Source organism: Anguilla rostrata, chromosome 8 (assembly GCF_018555375.3).
Source record: "Anguilla rostrata isolate EN2019 chromosome 8, ASM1855537v3, whole genome shotgun sequence".
Lineage (NCBI taxonomy): Eukaryota > Metazoa > Chordata > Actinopteri > Anguilliformes > Anguillidae > Anguilla > Anguilla rostrata.
This window is the reverse complement of record NC_057940.1, coordinates 21309085-21330132: the sequence shown is the minus strand read 5'-3', so window position 1 is coordinate 21330132 and position 21048 is coordinate 21309085. Positions and strand designations below refer to the sequence as shown.

The 21048-nt window shown below is 38.8% G+C and overlaps 1 long non-coding RNA gene across 2 annotated transcripts in view; it reads left to right on the top strand.

The window, feature by feature from the left end:
* The window catches only part of LOC135261105 (uncharacterized), a 42237-nt gene extending 28115 nt beyond the window's left edge, over positions 1-14122 (top strand). For both annotated transcript variants that reach the window (XR_010331831.1, XR_010331832.1), the window contains exon 3: positions 11776-14122. This is a non-coding gene — a long non-coding RNA (uncharacterized LOC135261105). The remainder of the gene's footprint in view (positions 1-11775) is intronic.
* Positions 14123-21048: the final 6926 nt, after the last annotated feature.

Below are 21048 nucleotides of genomic sequence, written 5' to 3'. Positions count from 1 at the left end.
TGCATTCTTTTGCTCATAATACAAAACTGCATTTCTCCTTCTAAAAAAAAGAAATGTATTGTTATCCATGGATTATAATTAGTATTATTTTAGATATAATTATTATTATTTTAGACCTCTAATCGAGCTTTACTTTGCCAGGTAAAGTTCTAATAGATAAATAGACTTCATAACTATGGACAGATAATTTTTGCTTTTTTCAACCTGCAGGTCTTCTGCTTTCCGTTATTCTTGCTATAAAAAATGTTTTGGTACTCTGGGGAGCCACGCTCAAAGTTTACCTTTACAAGGTAACCATGGAAACTCAAAATATACATGTGCAAAACACTGGTGTCACCGTGGGTGTCTAGACACATAGAAAAAGCATGGATTGTCTGCAAAGAAGTTTGCATGTAATCTCAACCCTGTCCTGTTTCAAACTGTAATATAAATGGTATATTTGATCATTGGATTTTATTGATGAGCTATGGAGAGCTATGGAGATAATTTAGCCTGAAATTTATCTGACTAGGATGCTCCATTAAGACGTTTGTCTGTCGTAAATAAAACGGATTGATTACATTTTATTTCAATTATTGTCAGTGCAGTGCACAGATTGCATTCCTTGTAAAAAACAAAACAAAACAAAAAAAAAACTTTAGCATAAAAAAATAATTTGTAGTCCTATAGGGATACTGCATAAGCAATATTTAAATTACTGAATATTATCAATGTGTTGCTCACTAAAAAAAAAAGAAGCAGAAATTATAAAGACTGGAATACTTGCAAATGGAAGCTTAGGACTTATTGTTTTCAGGAAAAAAAATAACTTAAAATATAATATAGTCATGTTGCTGAGAGAAAACTCAGTTTGACAAAATGTCCAGCGTTACGTATATCAACTCGTGAATCATGGAAAACAGGCAGAAAATAGAATAAGGTCTCTGTACTCATCATGAGGTGAGTTACACAGGGTACGCAGGAGTACAGTACCGTAGGTGTTGAAGTAGGAAATGGGACCTTGATGACGTCCCTGTCCAGTCTGTGGTTTAATTGCCTTACACTGATTTGGAGTGAGGGGGTTTTGAAGTGGACGTGGGATCTTGATTGGATCTGACAGAATGTGACCTGTGCTAAAAATGAGGTAAGGGAGCCTGCAGGCACTCGGGTACAGTAGTACTTCTGCGTGACTGATTACATGGCTGGGATGGCTTACAGAACTGATATTCAGCACAGGCCATAGTGATGTTTGGGTACTCCATCAGCAGCTAGGCTAGGGTGGCTGTGGCTAGAAACAGTAGCACTACAGGTAGGAGGGTTAATTACCAATAAGAGACAAATGAGATTTGTTCTAAATTCAGACATAGTTTTGAGAGAGCCTCTGCTTTCTGCAGGTTCTGGTATCAGGCGCCTGTCAACAAAAATGCCTTATGGCTAGTTTTTTCCTGTGAGAGTTTTGGCATGTGCAGTTAGCTGGCATGCTTTGTGTAATTAGAATGCAGTCAGGACAGGCTAGGTTAGATATTATGAGTTAAATTCGTTTGAGGTAAGATTCTTGTAGCAGCCATCCACACTAACTAGAGTTTGGACAAAATATAGTTTGTACTTCTAGACAATGAAGGATTGCAGTAATCAACCATAAGTAAACAAATGCATGTATTGTACAGGGTTGTCTTTATCTTTGCGAGATAACAAGCTTCTTAGTTTTGCTGTCTCTAAGATGTCCCTTTGCTAATGTGTTTTTTTAATAATACTGTTCCTCTAGATATCCAGCTTTTACTTTTGGAGTGAGAGAAGAGCCAGTTAAGTTTAGGACAAAGCACATAGTGTTCTGGGAGCCAGATACATAATTTACGTTATATTGGAGTTTAATAACATAACAAATCTAATCTTATCGGTTTTTGTCATTTATGCATGGTCCACTGGGGCAGATTCCTCAACTGCATGGTGTATATGTGGAAGCCAACACCGAACACCCTCAGCAAAGGCTAACATAAACAGGAACTAACTGTACACTGAGAGGTGCATAGGCGCAAGAACTGATCCCAGTGGGACATCCATCATTCGCTGGATATAAATTTGACCCTAAACCTCCAAACTCCACCATAAATATCGAGCTGTGCCCTGGCGGCCTAAAAATGCCAAATTTTAAACGGGGCCAGATTTAAAGTGTAGGAGCTCAAATGGAGAACGGTCAACTGAGGGCTCCCTGCTGAAGTGCAAATCTCCCCCAAAAACTGGCAGCGGTACCTTTCTGCTGAGAGGAGGCCCATCCTGTGGCGCTTCATTCAGCGGTAAATTAAACGGGCGAGGGGCTGATAGTGAAGCCGACGCCCCTGCTCTGACTGAGACGGGGCTTATCCTCCCATTCAGCCCGCGTCTCCGTCACAGCAGGGATGCCAATTTCCCTATCAGCCGTTCTTTCACTTAAGATTTAATGTATGGTAGACCCAAATCCAATCTGTGTTCTTTCTGTTATATATTACAGGCTTTTTTTTTTTTGATGTCCTCGGTACATGCATCAAGCCTATTCAAATGAAATTTTCACTGCTGGGGCCAAGTTTCCATCAGTGTAAAATATATAGAAGTAGCACTGCAGACAGTCCTAATGTGGTGAATTGAAAAAGCCAAGCCATTTTAGGTGAAGGTATAGTCAGAGCCTACAGACAATAGTGTATTGAAGGTGCGACGACTGTTTTCTGCTGCTACATTATTCCTGGCCCGTTGTTGTATTTGCTACAGTATGACTTACTAGTTACTCTTCCTTTAACTATTTCAATAAGCTTCTACTTTCTTATTTTTATCATTTCACTATTTTGATCAATTTAAACGCTGTACTGTAAGTGATGCTTGTAGCCTAAATGGGCCAGCTCCATCAAGTAGTTAAAGCCTATTATATCATGTCTTGTTCAGTGCTTAATTCCCCATTAAGTTTCATTTTTTTATTTTCAATTTTAATCTTTGTTTGTTTTTAATAGAGGATATTAATAAATTGCCCCATTAACTTCAGATCAGAAATTAATCCCAGGTATTTTAACCAAGGATTGCCATCTATCATGTCATAATCCATTTAAAAGCCATAATAAATTATCTATGCCTTATTTCTTGTTAATTGGGTTGTATAAAATAATGGCCATTTATAGACAATTGTTTCTAATGATAAGTATAAAAATATGGTAAATTATGATCTTCTGGGATTTGGGGAGTTGGGTGAGCAGCTGGTTTTCCCATTGTAAAAGTTTTGCCAATTGTAAAATTTCATGATTAGTCCATCTTTCCCATGGGTTATATGAGCTTGAAGCCTTGACAGAATATTCCCCTCAGATGTTTAATGCACTAAATTTCCATGTTTATACCGGAGATGTTTATGCTAATGTCATCTTCATCTGTGTAAAAGAGTACCGCATTAATCTGTCATTTGCCAAGTTGAGAGTAAAACCTTGTATATCTGCGTCACGTGCATGGTTGATTAATCCGCTGTCCAAACACTGTAAATCATGTGTGCTAGAACAAACATACGTATTGTATTTCTGTGCATGTGTTGATAAAGGATATTTGTAGCATGGTCTGTCTCTTCACTCTCTTCTGTGCTCTCTTGAATTTGATTTGCAGTGCACTGAAATCTCTTCTTGGTAAGGTCTGACCATTTTCACTCTCCAGATGAGTCTTGGGAGGAATTTCTATGCATATTAGATGGCATGAAAAGGCCGTTTTGGGGGTTGTGTCCAGTCGCAACCATTTCTGGGCCAAATTCCAATCCCTTCTTCCACTAGCCTTGTGGAAAGATACCCCACCTCTGGGCTGGACTGAAGCTATGCTAAATCTACTTTTGGACACACAATTTAAAGCCAAATCTATATCCTTTCCCTGTTCGTGGAGAGCCACATATGAATAAAAAAGTCCATGTAAATGTGATTTTTTGAGGACCCATTAACCAGAGGGACCTTTGCAGAAAGCTCCAAAAAAAGTGACGTAGAGGGTGAATTCTTGTCTCACCATTTTGGCAATGGTATAAGAAATATAATTGACATAATACCTGGAGTCAGAACAGACCTGCACTTTATTGAGTTGAGTAATTGGACCTGGCTAAATGTAGCTTCTTTTTGGAGCCAACTAATGAATCTGTCACAGAGGTATGCGATACCTTTCTGAGTATTGGGAGTGCCAAGCAGCCGTGGAAACAGCGGCCATCTTGCAGCTCTTTCCTCTGTCCTTCTGCCCCCAGTGCCCCCACACCCACACAAACACAAATAGCATTCTCACCCTCCGGAGCCAGAATGCCAGCGCTCATAATTGCAGCGGTAAGTTTGTCGGGGTTGCGTTGCGGAATCGCTGTTTCCAATCAAGTGCAATGATGCATCTGCCAGAACTCATTATGTAGTTTGGCAGCTGCTCGATGCCTTGTACCATATCTCTCTCTCTCTCTCCCTTTCTCACTCTCTCTCTCATCATCCGATACTGCTGTGTGCTTGGGTCTCTAAAGAGGAGGCTGTTTCCTGTTGATTTAAAAGAGAAAGAAAAGACAGCACACCTTTTGGGTCCATGTTCCAGCCATTTCAAAACCCCATGAAAGTCCTTGTGATACAAACTTCGGACAGACTGGAGGGGGACGGAGTGTTTTTATTTTTATTTTTTATTTTGCTTGTTTATCATTTCCACAGTGGACTCTGCAACCTTGTCCTTACTTTCATATGCAATTCTGTCTCTGGCAATTATCAACAAAGGTCCCTTGAAGCTCTAGGAATTGTTTCTGAAGATTGATAGTTTAAAGGAGAAGGTTAATATATATAACAGTTTCATGCATGCCTAAAGATAACTAAAGAGCAAACATAGCTTGTCTGGAGGAAGTGTTGATACAATGTTAGAAAGTTGTTAAAAAATTTCAGCGCCATGAACAGGATTCATAAAGGGAAAGTCACGCATTAATAAAGATGTGCTTCAAATTATGCTGCTGAAACAAAAACAGAATATAATGGCTGTAGAGATCATGCATGCCAATAAGCAAGTCACAAACCGCATGAATTACAATGAGAAAGCGGCTCTAAAACTGGCGCCTTGCAAGAAAATGCAGGGAATCCTTTAAATGTCCCTGTTTGAAAGGTAATAAAAGCAGATTTTTTAGTTTTATTGATTCCTGTTTAGCAGTTATGTATTGCTTGCTAATTCGGTGTTTAAACTAACACAGCATGATAGTGATGTTTTATTTTTGAATTCAGATGTTGAACAATGCTGAAGAAACAAATCCAAGTAATTTGTAATCTTTCTATGAGCAATCTGATGTCATACTTTTTAAAATCCAATACAGTAGCTTCTGTTAATTAATAAAGAATATGTCCTTTGTCTTTCATATAAAACAGCACCTATTCAAAGGGAAATTAAATTCCAGTAAATGTCTATTTTTGGGTGTATTTCTTAATCTCAGATAAAGCATGCGTTTTACACTAAAGCATTATTTCACAGGCCAGCCTTCATTAAACTGAGTTAAATTCTCGAAGAAGGGAGCTGGGGGTGGCTCGTCCAGTTAAAATAGCCCAGGGCTGCAGAGGATTCCGTTGGCAGAGGTCCGCATTGCGTCATTCTTCGGCGACCCTCGCCGGTCGATAGGGCGCCCACAGGTTTGCCCGTTAGGTTGCGTACGAAGCGTCTTCATCTGACTCTCTGCGCGAGCCCAACTTGTTTAACAGGCAGTATAACAGACTCACAGGCAGCTGAGTGACAGTTGGGGGTTGTCAGTGTCCGATAAGTTTCTGCCTTCCCAGCCAGCTAGCACCTTATGGTCCCTGGGAGACGCTAGGGCCAGCCGTGCATCGCCCCGCCTGACTGTCGGCCACAGTCTGCCCTGGCAGGACCTGACAGATGCCCTTCTGACTCACCGCTAAGGAGGCTGAGAACCAGAGCGTCTGAGTGGGAACTGGTTATGTGCCAACCCTAGTGACAGGCAGCGGAAGCCCTTCTATCTGTAATGCTGGCCTGATGAAGTAAGAGAGGACAGGCGTCACCTTTTCATTTTGTGTGTCTCGGAAAAGTGTGCAGAATTATGTTGTCATTTTATTCCAACAACATTAACATTATCAGTAAAATAATAATTGGAATAATTTGCCATACCCGTTGACTTTGTGAGGAATGCACTTTCAAATTCAAAAAGATGAGGAAATGCATCCAATAAATTGTCTGCCATTCAGGGAAATTCCAAAGAGGCGTTGCATTAAGGACAGGATACTTTAATAAAGATGATTCATAAGTAGCAAAAAAATGCATAATGAAACAAGTAATTATGCATTGCATCACTTTCCTTATGTTGAGTATAAATAATGAGAATGCAGACTGGGTTCTTATCCACTGTGGCAGCAGCCCTACATTCCATCCCAAATTTGGTAAGTCTTCACTGATGTAAATGCTGCAGCCGTGCACTTTTCACATTTCACTGGGTTATACGTTTTATCTCTGAAAAGCAGAAGTTCCATTTCTGTCTGCCCTGACGTGTCCTCCTGAAACGTTCCTGCATATGAACACGTTCATGTTGAGTTTCAGACTGATTAGCATTCACGCCAAGACTTCTTTTGCTTCCCCCTTTGATGATTCCTGCTATGATAACGCGGTACTTCATGCGCCGGACTGCACTTTGGAGATCACTTGGGGGTCAGAGTGGCATGTGTAAGCACAGGCCTGCTTTCAGGGAAAGTCGGACATGTTATGTAGCTACATGGAGGTAAAGTTGAGCTAATATGTCATTATACCCTTCTAAAAACATTGCTTTGAGTGCTCTAGACTCCTGTCACTAAAGTAACACTTCCAGTGTCTCTCTTATTGCGTATCCCATCAGAAGCAATGGTCTTTCTATATGAGCCGGTCAGCTTTGGCTATCAATCTATTAATGGCTTTAGATGTAAGCACTAATTCATTCCTCAATTGCCTAAATTGAGCCACTCTTACTACAATCACATTTCTTAAGTGTTGCAGATCTCCTTGAGATAAATGAATGCTGAACAGCATCCAGGGGAGACCACGTGGCACAGTCTGTAGGGCAGCTGACTGTCAACCCGTATACAAATCACTCATCTGGCTTGGAGTTTGATTCCCTGCTGTTTGGCACCCTCTGCAGTGTGGTGCAGAGGGTGCCAGAGGGGGGGCTCTTTCTATAACCTGTGCTTTCCCTGTCACAGTGAAGAGGAAAACATGCATAAGTGGACTGTCAAGTCTCCTTTAAATAAATAATACAGTTCCAGGTGCTGGTGGCCACCTCTGTGATGATTAGTATAACCATCATTACTTTATATTTAGTATCACCCACCCCCTTGAAGTTGGCACGGTGGAAAAACCTTGTCTGGTAGCTTGTGTGTTGCGTAGCCTGTTTCTGTTCACAGCATCAGTTGCTTCAAATCACCTTGTGTGAATTGGTAGGGGAATTGTTGTAACTCTCTAATCTAAATTTTGGATGGATACCTCTGATGCTGCTGGCCATCAGCATAGTGGTAGTACGTAGTAAAAAACACGGCCTTAACATTAAAACATTACAAACACAGGTTGTTGGCTAATGACACACCCAGCGCTGGCTCCTGTGCTCATCTGACGTGCCCCTCAAGGAGGTTTTCCTCCGAGCAACTTTTCAGTATAGGAAGGGAGGTTGTGTCTCTTCATCTATACTACTCTCAGCTCATGTGCAGGAGCTTGTCTTTACAAAATACTTGGGGAACTTTGTGTATAGTTGAAGTTGTCTTCCACCCAGGGAATGCTTTTGATTTTTTTCTTTAATTTACCGAAGCTTATGCAAATCAAACATACAGTTAAAGTGTGGTCTCAACAAAGAGGGTTGAAAAAGTATGAAAGGTTGAAAAACAAATTCAACAAAACATTTTAGCCTTTCATTCTGTAGTTTTTATTTTTTTTTAGTTCATTAAGGGTTCATTGCAAACTGCAATTCATAATAAAGATGGGGAACTACTTTTTTAATAATAATAGCATTTTTTTCAGTTTATAATTGAGTCCCTTCAGAGTCCTTCAGGTAGGGGTGGTGGTGAGGTTCATGCAGTTTGTACTATGCAGTTCAGAGTAAGGATGAGTAACTATGTTTTGATTTATAAAAAACATTTAGCGTATTTTTGAAACTCGATTTGACAGTTTGTTTACCTCACTGTTATAAAAGCCTGTTGTGGCTATATAATGTACTGTATATAGGTTACTGTTTTAAAAAGCAAATTACCTGTTGTTAAACTAGATTATTGTTGATGTCATTGTAAAACCGTGTCTAATGCTTTAGTATCAGTGCCAGTCATTATAATGGTAAAAATCTAATAAAGCTTCTCTGTTAAACTCCACCTACTTTTGGTTTACACCCACTTTCGGTTTTTATACAAACACACTGTAATCCATTTTAAAATATGACAGCATTTAAAGGAAAAGTGACTGAATCCCTGCCAATGTGTTTCTTTGAGCTAAAATGTACAGTATGTGTGTTTGCATGCATGTATGTGTATGCATGTCCCTCTCTAGATATAATAATTTTATGGCTCATACATTTATATGCATTATTACTATCAGTTACTCATAACATACATGGTACCAAAACAAGTGATGTGTCAATAAAAATACATTTTCAACGTACAAAAACATCACATTACTCATGCATATAACACACTGTCCATAAATCATTCATGAAAACTTTTTAAATCCAGGCCTGCCGTTGAAAGTATTGATATAAAAATGAGACCATGTTATAGCAAACAATATTGCCTTAGCTCATACAAATTAAACAAGCTCCATTCCAAAGCAGTGCTACCCAATGTTGGGTGAACTCAGGCGAGTAAGAATCAGGAGCCCCAGGGAGAAGAAACTGAGAAAATGAGATTAGGAACTGAAAAGATTATCAACACACAGATTAAATGTAATGGGGCCCCCAACCCTTCTAAAAAGGATTCACATACCTGTGATTTAATTTATTGAACCTACCAAGTTTTGTATGCTTGTACAGAAGTTATGTGAGCCTGTAAACAGCTCACTTCACAAGCTAGGAGGCAGGACCAACTGTTCTAAAACCACCATAGCCAATCAAATACAACTGTTTCTGCCCCCAGTACCTGTCAGTCAAATGACATATTATTTGAGGTTTTTTCTCAGAGCAGCAACAATCTGACCTTTTCGGTCTGGCCATTTACAAAATGTGGGGACCTCTAATTTGTATGTAATCAGTAATCAAATTAATAATTTATTCTTCTGAAAATAACCGTTCTGTTCTGCTGTTAGCATCAATTCATTTGTCATTTATTTTTTGTGAAGGTTTATAAAAAACTACTATAATTAAGATATGGAGCCTTAAATTATGTTTAAGTTTACTATAAATCATACAGTATAATTTAAACATCTAATCATGCTTACCCCCCCCCCCCGCCCCAAAAAATAAATAAATAAAAAAATTGCTGTTTGATTAGTAGAAGTACATTCATAAATATTTCTGCAATTGGTTGCCAGTTTTTTAAGTGCGTACCACAGTGGTTGCAATTGCACCCACAGATTTGAAATGTTTACTTGCACACCAGCTACTTTGTTTGGTGTGTCTCGCATTCAGAGCGCTCTGATGTCTGAGTCATTAGTTCAGCACTGAGAGTGCATTAAGATTCATCCGAACTCCGTGTTTCCCGCAGTTTCATAATTCACTTCAGCAAGGGTTCCGGTCCATTTTCGTCTAATTGCAAAACATGTTTCGACAACGAGGACAACACTAAATAACCATGACTGTGTGGCACGTTTATGTTTACGCTCGCTTCTTTTCTGCAACAGTGAAATTCAGAATTTCTAGCAGTGCCAGCCAGCCCTTGCTGCTGTGTACTAACAGGCAAAGGAACTGAATGCTAATGGTAGCTTGGTGGAGCTGAATGTTGACACGTCTGAAGCACTATAGTATTAATTCATATTGAATTGGATGAGAGAGTCTATTGCAAATGAAACTTTTAAACTTTGGAGTGTTCAGTCACAAAATAGACAAGCAAATAACTAAAACATTACATTTGGAAGCCATATTTAACTAAGATGACACTGTGGCACATTACATTTTTGGCAGTTGTGACAAAAATAGGAATTATTCTGTGAAGCTCCTGAAGGATTCCTACCTGGGAAGACCAATAACTGTATGTACAATCAACATAAGTCACACGATGCTGGCCAATCTCTATGATAGAAGAGGTGCTGTAGAACACACCAATGACTTTAATGAAATGTGAAGTAATTTTATTTTAATCACATAAGAAATGACAAGTTAGGGAGATGTATATCGGACATAAAACATGTCCTGAGTTTGAACAGAAATCCAAAATATGTGTTAGCACAGTGCACAGTGAATATCAATGCTTATTCTGTGCACGGCCATATAAAATGAAATAAATTTAAATATTATTAAATGTTATTTCAGCTGAAAACATGAAAGGGAATGATACAAAGCAGGGGTCAGAGAGCTGGAGGGGACTAACTGTGAGGCTGGAGGTAGAACAGTTCCTCAGGAAGACCAGCTCAGGCTGACATGAAGGAGGTACATGCATGAAGGTGTAGTTGAAAGAGTGCAGTAGGGCGAAGAATGCAGCTTGGGCCCTGTTCGGGTGAATGTTGATGTAACCCAGCACAATCATGGAGGTTCTTTTGTTCATGTTCTTGTTCAGCAGGCTCCCTCTGATAGACTTCTTTGTCTTGCACTTCAGCTGGACTGAATCTCCGTCGGGACGAAGCTGACGCTGTGGTTCAAAGGCTCGTGCTTGAATGGCACTGCAAACAATTCATTCAACGAAGCAGCTGTAAAGTCACTATTCTATTCTAGCAGCTGACTAATAGAACACCACTCCAGTGCAATTGAAACTGCTCGATGCAATACTAATTAGCAAGGCAGTTGAGCCAAGGCTACACCAATTACATCACAAACATAGGATTAAAGCATCACAAAGCGCTGGATAACTGCAGTAGTTATTTCAATAATGTTGCCAATAATGTTGTAACATTACAGCTGGCTGTCTAGAAGTAAATCTTGGCCTGACCGGTAGCTTGCTCATGACCATCATGAAATGTGATGTCTATAAAAACACACTTTTTAAACAAGCCCTCTAGGTGTATTCAGGTTTCTTATGCCTGTTCCTTTTAGGTGTTCTTAGAAACAAATCGGTTGTTTGATGTTGTGAACCTCACCACCCCCTACTTAATACAAGACAATTTAAATGCCAGTTCGAGAGGAACTCCAGAGGCAAATGCAGCTCATTAAACAAAAAAACAAAACAAAAAAAAAAAAATATATATATATAAATATATATATATATGTAGTGGTTGGTTCACGGTAGGACCTTGAGGAGTGGTCATACTATAAATATTATTATTTATAATCTCATCAATTATTCTTATGCAATAACTTATTCTCCAGTCACTCTCATTGGAAAAAAAATGAATGTGGTAATGGTGACAGCAATCATTCCAGTTTCGGTGCAGCCCATGCTAACTGCAGGCAGCTAATGTTAGCTGTTCATTTATTTAAAAAGGAGAATGGATAATCCACCCTGATGTATTTCCCACTTTATGCAGACGGGGAAAGCAGAGAGGGTAACGGATAGAGATGAGGTCACAGTACAGAAAGTGCCGTTCTGGGTCATCGATTTGTCTATGGGTTGAGAGCAGGTCTCCATATGGAATGTGTAATGTTAATGTTGGCGCATGTTGCCTTGCCTGTTACTCAAAATCAGAATCATCATTCTCATGCATTGTTTGTATGATCCTTGTCCCTAATGGACTGCATCAGTTCCTCATCAAACATCTCTCCTGTCCCTTCAGACCCACCAGAAGTATGGCCTAACTGACCCAGCACCTTCGTGGATCCTGCTTTCCTGCAGGCAAGTGAACGTCCAACAACCTTTCCAGAGTACGTCTATGGTGCAGTTCTGTACACGGTAGAGATGCTATGTCAAATGCCTTGAAAGCTACTTTATTACTCAAAGGAAACCAAATTTTGGATATTCTGTGTGCATTTAGAATATCCATAACTGATTATTCTGAGTGACGGCTTGACAATCCCAATTTATGCTGGCTTGCTGGGATATATTAAGCTTGTTAACACTTGACACAAAAAAGTTCAGATGTACATCTTCTGAACACCAGTGAGAGTAAATAATACTGTAAAATGGCATGTTAACAATCTTGTGTTGAGAGATTTGACAGCAAAGAAATGTATAAAAGAGCAATAAAGTAAACGTTACACGCATCGGAAGACTTAGTTCAGATAACATTGCTATAGCTTTGGTAATTTATAGCCAGATTGATATTGCATGGATAAAAAATTCTACTCTTTTTTATTATTTGAAAGGTTAAGTGCTGGTATCTTTGAATCTTGGGATCTTTGTCCAAATCTTTTGATATGTTGTGTGCCAGTAGAATATTGCTTTACTCTGTCATCAGTCTTGACATTGTTTGAGCATCCATGTTTCACTTCCTTCACGCTTACCTGTAACAGTCATCTTGTGCACTGATAATTACTGCCATCCATAATTTTATATTCTATGCTTATTGATAAATGGTTGCTGAACTCCAAGTACCTGCAGGGACACCTGGAGGGTAAGTCCTCAAAGTTGACAGTCCAGATGATCATGTGCTTAATTATTTTTTTGGGCCACACACAGAGGAAACCCGAGGGAGACAAAAAAGATTTTATGACTAGCATTACCATAATCAGCCAGTGCCATAATACAGTTTCTGAAAAAAATCTCCTTAGTTTACATTTTATTATTTCTGAATGCATGTCCAGGATTTTCTTTTATTGGCTGATTGCTTCTGTTCCCACTCAACTACTCATCAAATGACATTAAGCCAAATGAGTTGTTGCCATTTCTCAACTGGCAAGTTTCTTTTTTTGTAATGTTTACTGCCTGAAGTGTATTGATATCTAGGATGGTTGTTTGGCACAGTTATATTAAAATGATGAAAATATTTTTTACCCATGGTGCATTGTGAATGTCAGCACCACAGACCTCAAGTGTTGGCCAGGCCTTTGTTGTGCATTGAGGACCTCACAGATCTCATGCTCACATGCCAACTCAAACAAATCTCACTCCTTTGTGTTAAAACAACTGTACTGGATTTTCAGAGGCTTGGGCAGTGAATTTAGTATATAAAAAAAAAAAAGGAAAATTGTGGCAAAAACACCCCCCACATCCCCTCTGGACCCACTGGCCCCTCATCAACAGTCCCTCTACCCCACGCGTTTTGGATTTTGGAAACTTGTGGTCCGTGCATCACAGATGGGAGCGCTGTTTCACCAAAAATCTGTTTTGTGACACTGCGCGCTTCCTCATGGCAGGCCTCCACCACCCACAGCAGTTGCCAGCTGTTTGAGTGTCTTGGTCGATATTTCCATTGAGCATTGTTAAAACTGCTGTATTTAGCCAATGTACTGCAGCATCATGACAAATGTGTGTTGTGAATGTTGTCTCAACATACAGCACAGAGACATGGGTGGGTTGAAAAAAAAGGTTTTTTATGGAAGTACAACATGGGGTAAAATATGTAATATCTTAAGAAATTGTATTATGGATGTTGCCCAAGCTGGATGTTTTTCTTCTGAAATGTACAGTGGCTATCTGAGACCTTTGAAACATTTAAAATACAAATTTTCACTTTTGCATTATAAGGATCAGCCTTACCATGTGGCTCCAACATCACCACAGGCAAATCGTGAAAAAAAAGAAATTTTTTTTTTTCTTTTGCTATGAATGCTTCTATGTGCATTAGTATATTTATGCACTGTACATACTGTATGTTGGACATCATCATTAAGACGCTATCATAGTTATTTTAATATGGTTATTTTAAAAATATGGTTATTTTAATATGGAGTCTTTTATGTACCCTTATGTTAGATGCATGGATAGGTAGAAATTAAGTTCCTCTCTGAAAAGAGATTACAAATATGCAGGTCCTGGTACTAACAGTAATGCACTATGAAATTTCATCTAAACAGCTCCCCTTTGCCCAGGAAGGTTTTCCCTTTGAATTTGTTTCAGCTGAGTAAAATGAAAATGGTTTCACTGGCACCTACATAATAGATCTTGCAAGCAAAAAATGAAAATATTTGACAAAAACTGATGATACATTTTTTTAAATCATGTTGCAGGACTTGAATAACTTATCCCTGAAGCTAAATTTAAAAGAATGACTGTATTCAATCAACATTTGCTCTCTGTTGTGCTTTGACTTATGTTGTGCTACATTTCCTCAAAGCTGTACAGTTTTTTTCACAAATCTTTGTTGATATCTGGACGTACCGACTGTAAGTGGGTAGAAATTTCGTATATTAATTTGGATTTTTTACACAAAGACCTATTGGTACAAAACTGAATTTTACACCAAGGGAGACAGGTTTGCAGAGCTGCATGAGCAGTCATATTACTGAATATGCATATCTCAGGTATTTACATTTACATTTCTTTTTACCCTGAGATTGTTGAAGGCTTTACTAGCATCACATGACCCTCAATGCATCTTGAAGATTATTTCATTACTTTATCCTGGTCCCTGTGTAGTCAAATCAAATAAGTAGTCTACCAATCTCCCAAAAACAATATCCCATGTTAAACACAGATGTTTTAATGTGTTTAAAGCAAGGAAAGTAAGCTAATCCTCTGAGAATGTGCTTCAGGGTTCGACGTGTTGTGTGTTCAGAGATGCTCTTCTGCATACCTCGATTGTAACAAGTGGTTATTTGAGTTACTGTTGCCTTTCTATCAGCTCGAACCAGTCTGGCCATTCTCCTCTGACCGTCAACAAGGCATTTTCGCCCAGAGAACTGCCGCTCACTGGATATTTTTCAGACCATTCTCTGTAAACCCTAGAGATGGTTGTGCGTGAAAATCCCAGTAGTTTTTTGAAGTACTTAAACCAGCCCGTCTGGCACCAACAACCATTCCACGTTCCAAGTCACTTAAATAACCTTTCTTCCCCGTTCTGATGCTTGGTTTTAACTTCAGCAGATCGTCTTGACCATTTCTAAATGCCTAAATGCATTGAGTCGCTGCCACGTGATTGACTAATTAGATATTTGCGTTAACTGGTGTACCTAATGAAGTGGCCGGTCAGTGTATATATGTATATATATATATATATATATATGTGTGTGTGTGTATACATACACGCACACACACACATATATATATATATATATATATATATATATATATATATATATATTCACACACTGTATAAATGAAAAATATAGGGATAAATCAATTCCAGGTGAATCCAATGTGCTGGAGTACAGAGCTTTAAAAGCCGTTATCATATACACATACAAATTATAGTCAAGTAGTGCCCTGTTGTTAAATATGAAAAGATTTAATAAAAACATCAGTTATATTGAGTGATATCCACTGTCTGGGGAGGAGAATGTTTGTGTCGACAGATCATTTGTATTACTCAAGTATATAAACTACGTGATGTTCTGGTAAAAGCACTAACAGACACAAAACAAAAATCCACAGTCCTTTCTACACAAAACCAAAATGGACAAAAAAAACCTAGAGTCCTTTCTAAAGATGGTAAAGTTATAAGATTCAATATAAATTTAATGAAATTATTAAGTTAAACTTTTTATTAAATACATTAAATAAGGACCTGATCAAGTGATCTGAGTGATCAAAATATCTACATCTTTAGTATTTAACAGTGTTGTTCAATTTAAATTTGTGATACTGCAGGATAGACAGGATAATGCTTTAGACCAATGAATATATATGGATGTGCTAAAATGTCTCAGCCAGATTGATTGAGTGTTTATGAAAGCAAGTGGTTACAGAAACAGAAACCATTATTGTTACCATTAGACCACTTAGTGCCGTGCTAAATGGTTGCCTCATGTATTTGTAGGTCGCTCAGGTCTCCTGGGTTTGCTGCTGCAAGTTTCTCGTCATTATCTTTGTACTGAATGGCATGACAGACACTCCTTTCGTGTTCAGGTACTTCACTTGATCTTCCATGATTTATGATGTGTTTTGTGAGTGATTTTTTTTGCAATTTTAGCTAGCAAAGTTTAAGCCATGGGCCGCACTTTTGTGAATCAAACTTGGCAATGGATGCAATTACCTTCTTTAGTGTGGACCAAACTACTTTAAGTAGCTACATTGCAGCAAACATGGATGAACTTGAAGAAGTGAGAAACCAGAGGTGCTTACTGAGTGGTCTAACTGTGAGCCAATGAAAACAGTTCACAACACACCAAAGTAGCTATCCTCCATTTCAGAACAAATGTATTCGGAGTGGGCTTGTCATCTGAGAAAAAGTCTGCAGTATTTTTTACTGTACCCAAGCCACAGATCTTGGTTTAAATTGTACTTGGCATCATTGAATGTGTGTTGATAAAGAGTTAACTATTTTCAACTATTTCATTCAAATTGTGTACAAGCTGATTCTGATATATGTAAGTACATATTGCTTTTGACGACAAACAATGGCATATTCTGTTAAATTAAAACATCATGGATGCACGCCAAGCATATCTGCGGACCTTTGGTTTTGTTAAAATGATAGTTTGGAGCCTGACATTGCTTTCTTCTTTCCTAAAGCATTGCATGAAATCGTTGTGGCATTTCCTCAGTTATTCATTTATCCATCTCCAAGCAGTGATATAAATATGAACAAAATATGACCTATTTGGTCTTCACTAGCAAGAATCTCTAGCAAGAATTCTAGCAACTTGTTTGTTAGACAACTTACAATTTAATAATTTGGCAAATGTTTTTGGCCAGAACAACACTGCATGCACTGTGACATAGTGAGCATACCGCTCACCACTGAGATGGGCAAAGTTACGAAACAGCAGCTGGCTAGTTAATGCTTATGGAGCAAAATAATTTAAATCTAATTTTAACAACTTATTTCTACAGGACATTTAGACGAATGAGAATAGCTTTTCCTTTCATTGCGGACAGGGTTGTTTCTTTAGCCTTGTGGTATTGGTACTTCAAAAACTATTCAAAAACATTTTGTGATGGACCTAACCAAGAAAATCTAACACTATTATTTACTCACAGCTTTTTAAAATTAAACAGTAATTTTTAATGAAGCACACTCCTATGAAGCACATGGAGACTGTTTCTTTTTCACTTCACAGCCCACAAACCAAGCTTTCACCAAAGTGAATATGATGACACAAAATATGCAGTTTTTGCACACAGGCTGTGGGCACCTGATCAACCAGTAGGGGTCGGTAGAGAGCGTCAAGTGAATCCTGGCCAGCTGAACCCTTCCTAAACCTAGGCAATGCTACCACCTATTATGGGTCACCCTGTGGCAACAGCAGCCACAGTTAGCACTTGCATTCTCATTCAATTCATAGACCGCGGAACCCACCCATAAGAACAGAGAGATGTATCTTTTAACTAATCAGTGGTGTGACCATTTAGTGGGCTTCCTGTCAGAGGTGAACCTGAAGTCAATATCCATTACAGTATAGACATGGTGTGTCAGAGTCAGAAGTGAATTACATTTCCTGCAGTGACTACTCCCTACCCATAACCACATAGCAATTAAACTGAATTCCTACAAGCTTGATTAATAGATGAAAACCAGTTATTTACAGTACAGTGCCATTTTCTTTCCATTACCTAACATTCAGTAATGGTTGCTAGTTATGTTAAGTTGTTAAGTGAGCTTTTGTAAATTAACATGGGAAGTTAATGATGCTGAATGCTTGGCTGGGCACAGTGGAAAGCTTGGTCAGAGATGATCTGAAATGCCCCATCAGGTAATTTCTGCAAATGCTGCAAGTCAACCCAAAAGCTCACAGGTTACAACATCCACCTGACCAATCAGCACAGCCCTATTTCTCGCATAATTAGCACTGAAACCAGCATATTTGGGACATGTGATCGCACAAGGAATAATTGCATCCTCAATGATAGAGGATTATAAAAGCAAAAACGCAGTATACTCTAATCACCGTATAAAAATATGCATAAATGGTGTTCTCTTGGTTTTATGTAGGCCTGCTGCCCTATTTACAGTTTAGATTATAACTACCAAAATACCTCATAAATGTGTTACTGCGCCATAAACAAGAATTGTTTAAGTGATTGTTAATGGTTTACATGATAGAAAACATTTCTTGTATAGTTTACTGTACTATGAATAACACCGACCCAACTTAATCAGTCATTGTGGGGATTCCATTTTCATTTGATGTGCTGCATGCATCATCAAATTCTCCAAAATAAATGGACTCATTGGACATCCGCATTTTGTACAGTATTGATTTCAGCGAAGGACAGGCCAGGCAGACCTCTCTTTTGAGCCATTGTGCTCACTTATTAACACGCAAAGTAAATGCAGCTTTAAGCAAGGGAAGGATCAACAGAACTAACCGTACATGCGCACTACAAGCTCTTCCTGTTCCCCACGTGTCGCACCTAAGTAAATCACTGGTACTAATCACTGTGAAATCTGATCGGCTATTCTTTAGCCCCATCCCAGAATAACTGTGCATGAACAAGGAAGTATTACACGTACACATCAACTATGCACAAGACGCGGCAGCTTGCCAGTTAGCCAGCCACCGCTATAGTACTTTACTCCAGGAAATCTATTAAAAACACAATGCAGGCAAAGTGGTTATTTACTGGTGTTGTTCAGAATAAAAAGGTGATTATTCATGATTTGGAAATGACAAAAATTAGTTGAATACTAAAGAAACTTCTGTCTAATATAGAGCTGGAGATGCCATTAGATCCTCGGACGCATTTCAAATTATCAAGAGGACAGGACATGAATTATATTTCAGAATGATGAATATTTGTGAGTCTGTTTGTGATTAATTGACAAAATGGGACATGCAGTGGGGAGAAGAGGTGCGATTCTTATCTATGTGTGTTAATACATGGTACATTTTAATGCAACCAATAGAAATACCTAATGCAGAACTTGAGGAACACATATTTGAAATGCAGTGTTTCCCACACATAGCAGATTATTCAGAGATCCATTTTGACAGCAAAAGGCAAGCGTTTTTAACAGTTTGAAACAAAAGTCGAAACCCCCGATGCCTGCCTCTGGCTAACTCTTACCTATTCTTACTACATTACACAGATTGCATGATTTAAGAAAGTGTTGAAATGTTGCTTCTGTTCTTTCAGTTGGTAAACACTTCTTGTTATTGAGATTAATTTCATAGTGGAAGGAGTGTAACTGTACAATGATGATCAATCTCCAAGCAGGTATACTTAGGGAGTTACACTTTGTGCTGCTAGTAACTGTATAAGACCAAAAATGACCATTTTACTTTATTGTACGCTTTTTGCACATCAGGGGGGATAATACTTGATGTCTTGTCAGTGGAATGGACAATGGTGTTAAATAAATGGAGCGTGTTATCTTGTGGAGTAAGTGTTTGTAGCTTTACATGCGCATAACTTTGATTTTTGTTTGGGGGAAAACTGTGTTTGTGTACATGCATTTAAATTATATAAACCACACTGGGCATTAAAAAGAATTCTCGGAGGAGAAGAGCTACAGTATGACAAGTGCCTTACATTGTAAGTCAGGAAGCCTCCTGTGGAAGATACTCCTTGAAGAATTTTCAGCAGTTCTCCTTGTCCTTGAGTCAGCATGTTGAGATTTCTCTGCATTTGGTGGCTGTGTGTAGATGGTGATGAACTGAGGTTGAAAGAATACATTCTATACTGTTACGACAGACATATTTTCCTCACTATTTCACCTCACTGGCTAAGGCTGTGTTGGGAGTAAAAGTGGTTTCGCAATCCATTGTGATGCACAGCCTGAAGTTGCCATCTGCAATACTTGCAAATGGACTGGTGTACTTGTTAGTGACACTGTTCAAAAGCCCATGAAAAGGACTCTAATTGCCTGTTTATGATTGAATGTCGAGGGTCAGATCCAGTGAAAACCCTGGTTTTGTGCAGTGATATGCCCCACGGTCCTGAATCAATTGCTAACCGTTATAACCAGTTATTATGAGTGTGACTACGAGTCCCGCTCAGCATTGTGTGACTGTGACTGACCATGAAGTCACATATGGAAGGACAGTTTCAGTCTGCAAGATATCCCCTTGAGGGCATAATTGCTTGTAATTAAACATGTACCTGTGGTCTGCCTATGGCCTGCTTTTTCCTGCTGTACACAATGGCTGCGCAACTCAGCTGGTAGGCTTCAGAGTGAAGAGAAATTGAGGACATGCGCTAGCTCTCTCAAGTTTTTAGTGACAGCGTGAGCTGACAGCTTCAATTGGCCATTCCTATTTGGCGAAAAAAAGAAACGACGGGAATAAAATCCATGTAAGAAAATCATCAGTTGTACTCAAAGCCTGCATTGTACACCCCGCAGTTGCGGATTTTTGATGACTGATTGCTGTGTATTGGTGTTGTCTATTAACCCATGGGGTCATCTTTTATCTACCTCAGTGGTGGATCAAGGGACCTGATTATTGAACAAATAATAATCTAGGAGTGAGCTGAAAAATACTGGATTAGTTTTTCAGCTGAAACTATTGACTTGAACCTCTGACTTATTCAATCTTTTGTCAACAGTACTAGAAAGAAGAGCCTAATGTGGCCTTTCTTCAAAAGGGAGTGCCAGCTCACTAGACAGTGTCTCTTATGATGAAATGTTCATCATAAACAAGAAGCTTGGCTTTTTACAGGGCTTAGATCTGTCTTGAGGTGGAAAGGTGATAAAGCAATTTTGAATGGAGTAATGGGAATAAATTCCAAGATATAATGTGCAAAGGTCAAACAGACATACCTGAGAAGACCTACACCTGTAATTGCTGACAAAGGCCTATCTTCATAGTCTTGACTCTGGGGGGGTGGGGTTGAATACTTTTGTATGTGAGAAATTTAAGTTTCATTTTCAAAAAAATGTTGCTGAATATACTTTTTTTTTTTGCATCATAACCGGAATGCCTGTGCTGGTGAACGCACTAATATTTTAAGGTGTAACAGGACAATATTTGGAAAAAGTACAAGGGGGTGAGTACATCCTGAAGGCAGTGTACTGGTGACAAGTGTATCTGTAAAACTTTTTAATTGCAACAAAAACATTTCCCCAAGT